Source organism: Protopterus annectens, chromosome 7.part0 (assembly GCF_019279795.1).
Source record: "Protopterus annectens isolate FY-2018-M chromosome 7.part0, PAN1.0, whole genome shotgun sequence".
NCBI classification, from domain to species: Eukaryota; Metazoa; Chordata; order Ceratodontiformes; family Protopteridae; genus Protopterus; species Protopterus annectens.
Window position 1 is genome coordinate 1138627866 of NC_056739.1, and position 13679 is coordinate 1138641544.

General features: G+C 39.6%; 1 protein-coding gene across 1 annotated transcript in view; it reads left to right on the top strand.

Moving 5' to 3' along the window:
• Positions 1-13679, top strand: part of CTSH (cathepsin H) — a 368554-nt gene that overhangs the window by 178834 nt on the left and 176041 nt on the right. The gene's annotated exons all lie outside the window — the stretch shown is intronic.

The following is a 13679-nucleotide window of genomic DNA, read 5'->3' on the forward strand; positions in this document are numbered from 1 at the left end:
CCTCCCTCCACCACTTATTACAGAGTGCATATGGCATAATGGAAGGTCAGTTTCCCACCGTTTCTCCAGCCAGCTTGATTGACATGGTCATCCTGAGGCAATCTAGCAATTGCCTTATGTACACAGACAATCTACTACTTCTAAACCATGCAAATAAAATATGTGAGAGATGTATTTATACTATGAATCTGGAATCAATGCTGTCTGTCTCTGTCTCCCTCTCTCTCACATAACAACAAACCAAATACCAAGAAGGTTGTCATTACCAGCACTCCACCTCCCACACATACCAACCCACATACACAGAGGTATTCACTAGAGATATACCAAAAGAGCAAAGACCTCCAAAGCACAAATCTTCTGCACATAATATGGTCCCAACAGCACCCACTACACATAATAACACATGCATCAGTCTCTCACCCAATAATCCTCAAAGGCAAAACATATCTAAACCAAATGCATTGGACATAGGCAACTCCATAGTGAAACACACAGATGTCCTCCTCACTAGGCTGGACAAGAAGAAGGTCACAGTCAGCTGTCTGTCTGGTGCCAGTTTCTGCCAAATCATGAGCACACTCAAGTCTGTCAACAAGAAGTACTGTTATGACTCTGTCATAATCCATGTTGGAGTGAATGACTTGAGACTTACCTCACTGGACTGTATGAAGAGAGACATGATGGAGCTTTCAGATTGTGTGTCCCAGGCAGGCATGTCCCTCACCCTAAGCAGCATTCTTTCCTCACCCAGAATGATGCCACAGTACAAACAAATGATTGACTTCAACAATTGGCTTAGCTTCTAGCGTCAATCCAGGGGGATCCAGTATCTAACAGCATGGGATGATATGGTCGATAGATCACACTGCTTTGCCAGAGATGATCTTCACCTGTCGCCTCTAGGCTTGCCTCCCCTATAGTGCCTTTTTTTAGGAAATGTCGTAAGAATAAAATTCCCAACATAAAAACATCCTCCAGAAACAAACTCAGGCTTATGCTGCTTAATGCTAGGAGTCTAAATCAGAAACTGCACCCACATGAAGCTCTTCACACCCAGGAAGATGCTGATGTATGAACAGCCACAGAGTCATGGTTTAAGGCCTCAGAGAGCACCCTGGCTATGCAGGGCTACAATGCCTTCCACACATTCAGACCACACAACGAACGTGAAAAAACAAGGGAGGAGGAGTACCCATCTTCATTAAAGACATATACATCTCTAGACTGGTTAAACAGTACAACTTCGTAGAGTTACTCCAAGTCCAGCTAACTGTAGGATAGACCCCACCTCCACGTCATTGTTAGCTATAGGTCCCTCACCATAAACCATGAAAACCACACAGCCTACCTGGACCTACTTGAGTCACTCTCAGTATAGCCAAATACCCTGGTCATGAGTGACTTAAACTATCCTTCCATCGATTGGATAACATATATGAGCACAAATGCGCTCACCCAAAGGTTCCTGGACTTTATTTGTTAAGGGGCTCTAACATCCTCAATATAGTACTCACCAGCATGGGAGATCGCTGCACCAACCCATGTGTGGAGCCCTCCCTGTTAAAGTGCAATCATAAATCAGTCTTGTTCAAAGTAATGATGGCATCTAACCCACCCTTGGGAACAAAAAGGTTAAAAAAAATTTCCAAAGCAAACTATAGCCTACTGAGCAATGGTATCAATATTTTCAGACCCCCTGCAAACACTGACAGCAATGACCCCTATACTGAGGTGTACACAAATGTCCTGTATAAAAAACCTATATAAATGTATAGACTCAGCCATACCAGAATGGATCTAATCAAGATCCTCACAAAAAAATAAGCCTCCCTGGTGGACATCTAGCATAAATAGATTATACAATAAGAGAAAGAAACTGCTGTCAAAAAAACAAGAGGGATTGGTCCCAACAAAGGAAGAACTCCCTCCAAAGCATAAACAAGTAGATTAAACATCTTGTAAAGTCCTCTAAAGCTAATTACAAAATTAAATTAACATCTCTAGCTAAGGTAAATCACAAAACATTATTTAGCTACATCCAGAATCTAAAAAGGAAGGCCCATCTTTGTGCCAAACTAGCTGTGGACGGTATCACTTATACTGAACCTGAGGACATCGTCAACCTGCTAGTGGACAGGTTTGAAAAAAAAGTCACCCCCTGTCCCTACCAATCATACCCCATAACATACCTGTCACCAGTCCTCTACCTAGTTTCTCCAAAGAGAAGGTCATAGGTGCACTCTCGAAGGCCAAAAATACAGCCTCTATGGGACCAGACTACATCCCAGGCTGCCTATTAAATAGTCTAAAACAGGAGTTAGTGAAACCACTAAGCATGCTCTTTAGTCTCGGTCTAAGCACTGGCTTTGTCCCAGCTGAGTGGAAAACAGCAACCATAATCCCTTTGCACAAAGGGGGTACCTCAACTGACCCTGGGAAATATAGACCCATATACCTAACCAGCCTTATCTGCAAGGCCATGGAGAGAATCATCATGGATCTTACCAACAAGGATATAGGTCACTTTCAAACTCTTGACCCGACCCAGTTTAGCTTTATTAAGGGCAGATCTTGTCTGCATAAACCTGGTGGACTTCATTGAGAATGTCACCAAGGTCCTGGATGAAGGCAAAATAGCTCACGCTACCTATCTCAACCTAGCCAAGGTGTTTGACACAATCCCTCACTCAAGCATCACTGAGAAACTCACCCAGCTGGGGATTAACCCTTACATCACTAAATGGGTTGCCAAGTGGCTCACAAACGAAGGCATACAGTCAACATTGGGGATGCCAACTCTACTAGCATACCTGTTACCAGTGGTGCTCCACAGGGATCTGTGCTAGCCCCCACCCCCCCCCCACCCCCACACACACACACACACACACACACACTGCTTGGTATCTATTTTTCAGAAGTGCAGATGAAAATAGATCGCCTATAGCTTACAAAGTTTCCTGATGACTACAAACTGGGTGCCATCATCAAATCCCCCAAAGATGTAACATACTAAAAAATAGGCTTACAAAGACAAGTGATTGGTGTCAAAGCCACAAACTTAAACTAAATGCAAAAAAAAATACATTGTCATCCCCTTCAGCAAAGGAGAAACTACTGCTAATTACAACCTTAATAATATCCCCCTAAGTTCAAACCCAGTGGTGAGAGATTTAGGAATGCAAGTTGATAGCAGCCTTAATTTTGATCATCGGGTGTCCACAGTACTAAAAAAGGCCTTCTACGTTGCACACCTCATAAGCAATGGTATAGCATCCCAAAGCTACGGTGGTTATAACACCCTCTACTCGGCTCTCATCAGACCAATAATAGAGTACAGAGCTCCCTTCTGTATGTACCTCACCAGACATCTGCAGCAACTGGAGAAATCTCAGAGGTTTCTCACCAAGAAAATTTAGGCCCTACAACATATGCCCTACATGGAAAGACTGAAGGCCCTATCACTTTATTCAGTATTGTATAGACTGCAGTTGAAAACGGTAACAAATCAAAAAAGTTTTTCCTCCCTGAATCCCTATTATTGATATATATATTAACTCTGAGATTGCACAAAAGTGGCAAAAAGGGGAAAATCCCTAATACCCACACTGTGAAAATCTCACACAATAACCAGCATGTTGTTCAGTGAAATGTGACTCTACCAAAATATTTGGTGTTTCACATTTTGACTACAACGTTCAACAGAACATACTGCATCAGTGAATATATCTACACAGTAGCATAATGTGGTAGATCTTAAGGATGTATCAAATCCTCAAGCTCAATGCCAAAAAGTGCATTGTCATCTCTTTTGGTAAAAACTCTGTACCCATGAACTACCACATAGGCGGTAGTCTACTTAACACCGAAAGTGTGATAAGAGACCTTGGGACACAGGTGGACAGTAGTCTCTCCTTTGATAATCACATCGCCACAGTAGTCAGAAAATCCTTCTATGTGGCACACCTCATCACAAAAGGTTTCTCATCCAGGAAAAAAGAGGTCATTGTTCCCCTCTACTCATCACTCATTAGACCCAATATAGAGTACAATGCCCCTTTTGGTATGTACCTCACAAGACATCTACAACAATTGGAAAGGCCACAGAAATACCTCACAAAGAGGATTACTGGCCTCAAACAGATGCCCTACGCAGACCATCTCAAAAAACTCCAGCTTTACTCTGTCACATATCGCCTACTCAAAGGCAATCTCTGCCTAACATACAAAGCTATGTCAAACCCAGAGCTCCACTTAAAGAAATCCCAGTCCCTCCAAGCTGCACACTCTAGGGACCTAAACCTTGTCACCACAACAAACAGAACGCTGGAGGATAGATTCCTGTCCCAGAGACTTCCCATACTCTGGAACAAACTACCTATCTATATCAAACAAAGCTCCTCATTAGCACTCTTCAAGAAAAGTCTTGATGATTGGATGGGAGATAGGAAATTCACACTGGGATCACTTCTGTGGCTCTGCTTTACAGAGGCACAGGAAAATAATTTTCTTGGGTGGCAAAAGCCAGGGAGGCTTATACAGGCCCTAGGGCCAATAGCCTAGTACCTACCTATGAACCTATGTGTAATTAAAATTGTAAATGGTATTGTACTATTAAGTGTATCAATGATATTATCTAAGTAATACTGTAAATGCTGCTGTACAGAAATATTGTTTTCCTTAGGAAAGACAGGCATTTCTATTTATTACATAGAGAGGTTCATTTAAACAGTGCTGTCAAAAAGCAATCACCTTATTAATGTGATCAAAAAGGAGAGCCCTGGAGATTAGAGACATTATTCTCTCATTGCATGGGTATTTTTACCCAGAAAAGCAGTTCTGAGAATTTGCTGTCAAAGGATGGAGATACTCCTTTGAGAATAAATCACTTTAACGTATCATACCTCAAGTAAAATGCTAAAAAAAGGAGAAAGAAAGAAAAAGTGAACATGAAAAAAGGAAGACTGAGAAATACTAGATGTTTAGATGAAAGCTTCCACCATTTTTATTTAGCATTTGAGATGATTTGTCTGCATCCACAACTCTGTGCTTTGCAGTTTAACTATGGCACCAATAAACCCTCACCCAGCAGTGAAGAGTACATAGGAATAGGTTAAATCCAGTTCAGGAAAAATAATTCCATCGGTATGTGCTATCCTTCAAGCGTATTGTTTCTGTGTCACCAAGTAACTTTAAATCTGCATTCAAGAAAGTAATTATATAAAACCAGAGTGCTTAAGCTCATAATCATATCCAGTTTTTCTCTCCACAGCCTGTCGCTATAGCAGTTCATATCCTCAAGTAGCACAAGCTCCAAGTGACATTCCCAGATAACATTATAAATACCATAGATGCCTGTCCTAATTCTTAAGCCCGCAGCTCAACAAATTCATTCTCCAGTCACACTTCAAGTACTCACGATCGCATTAAGCACTCCTTGAATTTGTGGAATGTATCTAACAGAAAACATACTATTTCAGCTGACAACGTGAAATCCATAAATCTTTCAGGGCTGTGCAGAACCAGACTAGTTGGAAAAGGAAACTGCACTTATTACAAACTCAATTACAGCAGAAGTGTTCTGTTGCTCCAGAACTTTAGGTGTAACATCACCAGGAGAGATTAATTTACATCCTTGCCAGATGAAATTTCTATTGTTCCTCAGTGTCCACATTATGTCAAAGAACAGACATCAAACAGTATACTCCCTGCTTTTGCCATATCATGGAAGCTGCTTTTGCAATGACCAGTGGTTTCTGGCAATCAAATAACTAGTCAGCAGAAAAAGTGTTTGAGAAAGTCTGCACTTTAACTGTTTAAAGATTTATTTAATTGTTTTCAGCATGTCAGAGCACTTCAGGTTTTCTTTTATATCCACAATGGCATCATTCTTCCTTTCAAATAATCTTCCATATCTTTAATCTAAACCTGAAGAAAAGCTATTATTTTGAAATGGTCTGCCTCTACTTTGGAAATTCCCTTGTCCACATCTTCTAACAGTCAGTGACACTCACCTGTCACATGCTTTCCACTGTGGCCACTTTCTTCGCCATTTCATGACAACTAATTTCATATTGCATTACAGAGTTATTTCATGTATGATGTCATTCAGCTTAAAGCTGCCCTTCATGTGTTTCTCTGTTTTACAGTTGGTCACCCTCTCTTGTTGTGTCCTGGAAAAAAAATGTAAAAATGGCAAATGTCTTGAGATTTTAGGGCAAAATTATTTCCTATATTTTATGTAATAGTTGCATAAAACAGTTAATCTGTACTTGAAACACCTAAATGTTATAAGAAACAGAATAAGCAACTAAAATGCTACAAGAATAAGCTTTTAATAAGTCAAAAAAGTGAAGTTCTGTCCTTTGTACTGGCAATGGGTATGTTTCACCCTGCAAAATCTGTTTGTACCAAAAATGTCCCACTCTGGACATTTGAAAAGGTGACAACCCTATCTTGGATAGCTTTCTTCCTCTGTAGCAACTCGGCTGAACTGCCATCTCACGCCATGTTGTCATCAGGGTTGTGTAGCATTCCCTCTTATACACATACACACATGCACATGCACACACATCTACCAAAAATCAAATATTCTATGCAGTTTACTAATGTGTCAGGAGACAATAGTTGTATACGTGAACATCACAAATATGTGAACAAGTACCAGTTTAAGACACAGCAAAGATCAGGAGTTACTAGCAGTCAGACAGCCTGACTGGAAATTAAGTGTTTAACTTTTATTTGGTGCCAGATTATTGTTCTGCAAATGGTTTCGACTTATGAACACAAATTTCTGTTGCTTGTTATTTTTCTGTATATACTTTTTCTTTCATTTACAAGCTACCTTGTGCCAACCACCCAATCATTTCCTGCTTCTCATTAAAAGCTGACCTTTCCCCTTCTGTGCCAACAGTATTTCCTGCATAATACATATATCATCTAGTACTTAAAGGTTCTTTAACAGCTTGTTTTCAAAGTAAGGAGATTCTGAAAGAAGGAAGATACTGGTTGTACCTATCACCTTATCCACAGAGGTAATTCTGCATGAAGTGTGATATGTCAGCCTGGGTAATTAGTATGCATATGTCACTACATTACTGGCTGAAAATATTTACACTTTGCATTGGAGACTGAAATTAACTCAGCCGGGCCTGGAAAAATTAAATATTAATACAATGCTAAATTGGTCTCCCACGCATACATTTTGCTTACAGACAGGCTACGTATAATTCAATATCTGAAGCTATGGTTACCTTGTGAATCCAGTGTACCCTGTGAACAAGTTGGAATATTTAGCTGGTCATACAGATATAGATTAAAAAAGTAAAAATAAGTCAAGGTAGTAGAACTACAGGATAAGAGATGTAAACACCAGGAAAAGAGAAAACCATCAAACCTATAAGAAACACTGACAAGAAATAATAGATAAGTAATCTCAGATTCTGAAGGGTATTAAAAGAAATAGGATTAAATACAAGGTGTAACTATGTAGATAACGCAATAAGTAGAATACAGACTGGTAGCATATTAACTATCAGACACATACTGCAACATGTACCCAGCAGAGTTGACATTGCTGGGTATTTTTTGAATTTGGCCTACTGTCTATACATTTTTGTCTTGTGCAGTGTACTTTATGTTGTGGTTTGAAATATTATACTATGACTGCTTTATCAATAATTATAAATGATGTGCAAATCTAATCAGCCGGAAATCAACTGATTCTTCTCTTCTGCTTTAAATGCAATGTTGTATTGAGCTGATGATTTCAGAATGTCTGCAGAAGGGAAAATAAGCAGCAAACAAGAGTACTCATAGGCCGGCAAACAATGTAACTGTGTAAAATTAGATATAAATAGATATAGTATACTATACTGTACTATTCCTGAAGAGTCCCTTTTAACATAATGGAGCCTGCTCTATTTATCCTTGATTTCACAGTGTCCTTGCCCTGGTAGAATAGTGAGGAAAGCCATACTGAACAGAAAGGCCTGTAAATACACCACACTTCTCTACCTCACAGTACAAGAAAAAAAACATGGTACTGGTCAATACCCTGTTCGTTAATTAAGACAGCCCCTCCCACATCACCCCATCTGTTGTGCTCTGTTCATGGCATGAGGCATACTGTTATCTCTTTAAGACTTCTCCTCAGTTCTCAAGTCTTTGGGGTAAAGTTTATGAAGATACCATTCTTCTTCCTCTCGGCTATTTGTCCCTCCAGCAGTACACATAATGTGTAACCTGCTCCCACTTCTTTCTTTTGCCATGTCACAGTCATATTTAAAATATTTAAGTCCCTCTTTCTGACTTGTGTCATATGCCTCGCTTATGTCCAATATACAAAGCAACCACCCTTTCCATTGCAACATACGAGCATGTCAAAACACATAGTAAATCCACTACTAACCACCTATATCACCATGTTTGAGGTAGCTGCAGAAATTAACATTAACCACTCACCCTGTCATATTATCATTTGCAAAGTACCAAGAGGCTGAGCGTTACTCTTGACTAGCAGACAGCCCAGGAGTGTTCTGAGGCCCAACACTACAAGAGAACACAGTTGCTATAACTGTGTTAATTTATTAAGTAATAGAACCAATGCATATTTAAAAGTGTCAGGCTGAAGGCAGATAAAATGGAAAGCACATAAATGTTAGAGTTGTTTAGGTTGTTTAGTTAGTTAATAAACTATATAATATAATATTAGGAAAAAGTGTACCCCCTATGAATTGCATTAAACAACTGAAAAGCAGTCTTGTCTATGGAAAACTGCTAGCTCTTTTAATTAATGGCAATATATGCTATATATTTTTAAATATACAGTGTATTTTAGCATTTAATGGGAATGTCAGACATAGTTTCATCACAGCAGAAGGAATGGTAATGCATTTGCAGTTTAAACATTTATAGGTGAAGAGATGGTCATATTTATTATTTCTGTTTTAGTTTTGTGCTATTGAGTTATATCCACAGAAAGGTTAAAACTGATTTTATTATTATTATTATGTTCATTATGTTCATGTAGTAATCCTCATTCTACAAACTTAAAAACAATGAAAGTAGATAAAATAATCTCAGAGAACATACCAAAGAGTTATATGGATATCAAAAGCCAGCAGTACTCCACAAATAATGCACCAGAATATTAGATAAGGTTTAAAACCTTGCAGCAACCACAAAAACCGGTCAGAATTCTAAATAAACGTTTTATTTAAAAAAAAAAAAAACAATAAAATACTTTCCAGATTCTCTAGCGCCTCGACTGTTGTATGTTTTTTTTAATAAAAAAATTAGTTTGAATCCTGACCATTGTTCGTGGTTGTAGCAAGGTTTTACAGAGCTTTAGTTTGAGATGATCTGTGGGGAGGGGATTACCTGAGGGAAAGCATCTCTAATTGGCTACTGTACACACACACACATATTCTGATAGGTCTATTGGGATATCTAATTTGCATACCTTTATTTACCCCAACAGTGTCCCTTGACAATTATTTTAGTGAAGACTCAGTAGGTACCCTCTTTTATGGGGCATTGTGGTAAACTTTACTTTGTACTTTATTAAATAAACCAGATACTTTCACAAAATATAAACAAAATAAAAGTAGATAAATGTTAATAGTGGAATGAATGCCCACTTCTGGGAGGGATTACATATTTCTGTGTATAAACAGTACTCTTCACACCAACAGTGGGATGTTGTACTATGATTAGTAAGCATTGATGACTGGTTACAATTCATTACACCTGTTACTCAGAAGTTTAGTTGTGCCTCACTGCTTAGTTACATTACAGGCATAACTCTTAACAAAAACTGGGTCTGTGAGCCTTGTACTGGCTGTCTAAGATCAAATGAAATAAGTGCTATCATGCTAGGTAAATCAGTATTTGAATGAAGTGTTTTGTATGGCTAGGAAATGCAGATTTTTTTTTCTGGAAGCTTGAGTATGCAAGAACTTGTATTGACTACAACAGGAATTACAAGTGAATGTTAGATTTTGTTACAAAAGTTATTGCTGCATTTTGTGAGAAGATGTTAAGGTGATACTACATACAAGTAGGATTCATCATATGAAATGAGGCATTCTACAGTGTTGTGCTACTGAGTAAGAAAATGCTGCTGTTTGAATTTTTTTTTGGGGGGGGGGGCATAAATTTAGTGCCTTAGTTAGATGATCTTATGTTTAAGTAGACTGTCCATATACATTAATGTAAATCTATGGAACTTTCACTTTCATTTTTTTTATATATTCTATTGTCAATTTTCTAAAATCAATTTGAACTTTTCTTCAACTTCCACACAATGCTGTAGAAATTAATATTAATCCTCATATCACCCTTATTGTTGTGTATTTTTCTGGTAAAGAAATATAAATTAACCTTCTCTATTTCCTCAGTATCAAGTCCATGGGAGCTACAGAAATTACTACTGAACATACCCTCCTCTGAAATCTGTAGTAATAAATTAAATCACCCTTCCTACCTCACCCAATGCTGTCATGCTCCAGCAGATGTATAAATTAATATTAATTCCCTTCCTCCTCAACATATTGTCAACACTTTTAAACTGTTTGCAACTGCTTTGCCTCCTGCTTTAAACTGTTTTTATTGTTTGTGACTGTGTTTTCTGCACAGCCTGTTTACAGTAATTAAACAATTTATACATAGCCAGCCATAGGCATAGGCCAACTAGGTGGCCGCTAGGGCGTCACTCTAGCAGGGGTGCTATTCCAATAATCTGGATGGTGCAAATACACCAGGATGGGAGCAACAGGTGGTGTGGGAGGGCACTGTGGAGCCCTTTTGCCTAGGGCACCACTTGACCTAAGGCCGACTCTGAATTTATAGCATAGGCTAGATTCAGACTTGCTGAATCTAGACTGTTTGGTATTTTCTGAGCACTAAAGCCATCCATCTTACATTAAGAGGGTCCTCCTGCACCCTTATGGCAGAAGGATGTAGTCAAGAACCCATCTGAGTTGGGGATTGTTGGAACAAGGCTCAGTCTTGGGCTGTCCTATTGGATGGATTGTTTGAAAACTGTGTTACTTAGCTGATATTTAAACACAGCGTTTGTTGGGGTCTGTGCTCAGTTTAAAAGATCTGCTCAGATTTTAGCCTCCTTAGCCAGAGATCTGAAGTCAATCTGAAAGAAATCCAAGGCATCCTGTGAATTCTACTGAAAACTAAGTATTTTTATAACCTTTGCACTTTTAAACTGTTTGCAACTGCTTTGCTGCCTACTTTAAACTGTTTTTATTGTTTGTGACTGTGTTTTCTGCACTGTCTATTTACAATACTTGAACAATTTATAGCATAGACTAGACTCTGACTTGCTGAGTGTAGATGTTTGGCATTTCCTGAGCACTAAAACCAGCCATCTTACATTAAGAGGGTCCTCCTGCACCCTTGTGGCAGGAGAGTATAGTCAAGGATCCATCTGAGTTGGGGATTATTGGAACAAGGCTCAGTCTTGGGCTTTCCTATTGGTTGGATAATTTGAAAACTGTTTTACTCAACTGACATTTAAACACAGCATTTCGGCACAGCTGCACACCACATAATGGGGATTAGCACTGCCATGTATAGACACAAATAACTTAAAAAGTAAAATTTTCCCTAGGTAACTGCTAGGAACCCTCCTAAGCTTCCCTGCTTTTCGGTGCTCAACCTAGTTGCGTACTGCTGCCCAGAAAGCAACTCAGCTATGTTTTTTGAGGCAGTGGCAGACATTTCTAGCCATAAACCTCCCATAGATTAGCTGATTTTACTAGTTACAACCGAGCCTAGTCCAACTAGCCCTCCCTCCACCATTCTGAAGAAGTCTTTTAACAAACGCTCAGTCCTTCTAAGTGTTTTAATAATTCAATTCAATACTCTTCTGTGTGTTCTTGGCTACACCTGTGGGGTGACCTGCTGTGTAGTTGTACAGTTTGGTCTGGTTTTGGTCTTGTGGATACCTATCCCTCCCTCCACCACTTATTACAGAGTGCATATGGCATAATGGAAGGTCAGTTTCCCACCGTTTCTCCAGCCAGCTTGATTGACATGGTCATCCTGAGGCAATCTAGCAATTGCCTTATGTACACAGACAATCTACTACTTCTAAACCATGCAAATAAAATATGTGAGAGATGTATTTATACTATGAATCTGGAATCAATGCTGTCTGTCTCTGTCTCCCTCTCTCTCACATAACAACAAACCAAATACCAAGAAGGTTGTCATTACCAGCACTCCACCTCCCACACATACCAACCCACATACACAGAGGTATTCACTAGAGATATACCAAAAGAGCAAAGACCTCCAAAGCACAAATCTTCTGCACATAATATGGTCCCAACAGCACCCACTACACATAATAACACATGCATCAGTCTCTCACCCAATAATCCTCAAAGGCAAAACATATCTAAACCAAATGCATTGGACATAGGCAACTCCATAGTGAAACACACAGATGTCCTCCTCACTAGGCTGGACAAGAAGAAGGTCACAGTCAGCTGTCTGTCTGGTGCCAGTTTCTGCCAAATCATGAGCACACTCAAGTCTGTCAACAAGAAGTACTGTTATGACTCTGTCATAATCCATGTTGGAGTGAATGACTTGAGACTTACCTCACTGGACTGTATGAAGAGAGACATGATGGAGCTTTCAGATTGTGTGTCCCAGGCAGGCATGTCCTCACCCTAAGCAGCATTCTTTCCTCACCCAGAATGATGCCACAGTACAAACAAATGATTGACTTCAACAATTGGCTTAGCTTCTAGCGTCAATCCAGGGGGATCCAGTATCTAACAGCATGGGATGATATGGTCGATAGATCACACTGCTTTGCCAGAGATGATCTTCACCTGTCGCCTCTAGGCTTGCCTCCCCTATAGTGCCTTTTTTTAGGAAATGTCGTAAGAATAAAATTCCCAACATAAAAACATCCTCCAGAAACAAACTCAGGCTTATGCTGCTTAATGCTAGGAGTCTAAATCAGAAACTGCACCCACATGAAGCTCTTCACACCCAGGAAGATGCTGATGTATGAACAGCCACAGAGTCATGGTTTAAGGCCTCAGAGAGCACCCTGGCTATGCAGGGCTACAATGCCTTCCACACATTCAGACCACACAACGAACGTGAAAAAACAAGGGAGGAGGAGTACCCATCTTCATTAAAGACATATACATCTCTAGACTGGTTAAACAGTACAACTTCGTAGAGTTACTCCAAGTCCAGCTAACTGTAGGATAGACCCCACCTCCACGCCATTGTTAGCTATAGGTCCCTCACCATAAACCATGAAAACCACACAGCCTACCTGGACCTACTTGAGTCACTCTCAGTATAGCCAAATACCCTGGTCATGAGTGACTTAAACTATCCTTCCATCGATTGATAACATATATGAGCACAAATGCGCTCACCCAAAGGTTCCTGGACTTTATTTGTTAAGGGGCTCTAACATCCTCAATATAGTACTCACCAGCATGGGAGATCGCTGCACCAACCCATGTGTGGAGCCCTCCCTGTTAAAGTGCAATCATAAATCAGTCTTGTTCAAAGTAATGATGGCATCTAACCCACCCTTGGGAACAAAAGGTTAAAAAAAATTTCCAAAGCAAACTATAGCCTACTGAGCAATGGTATCAATATTTTCAGACCCCCTGCAAACACTGACA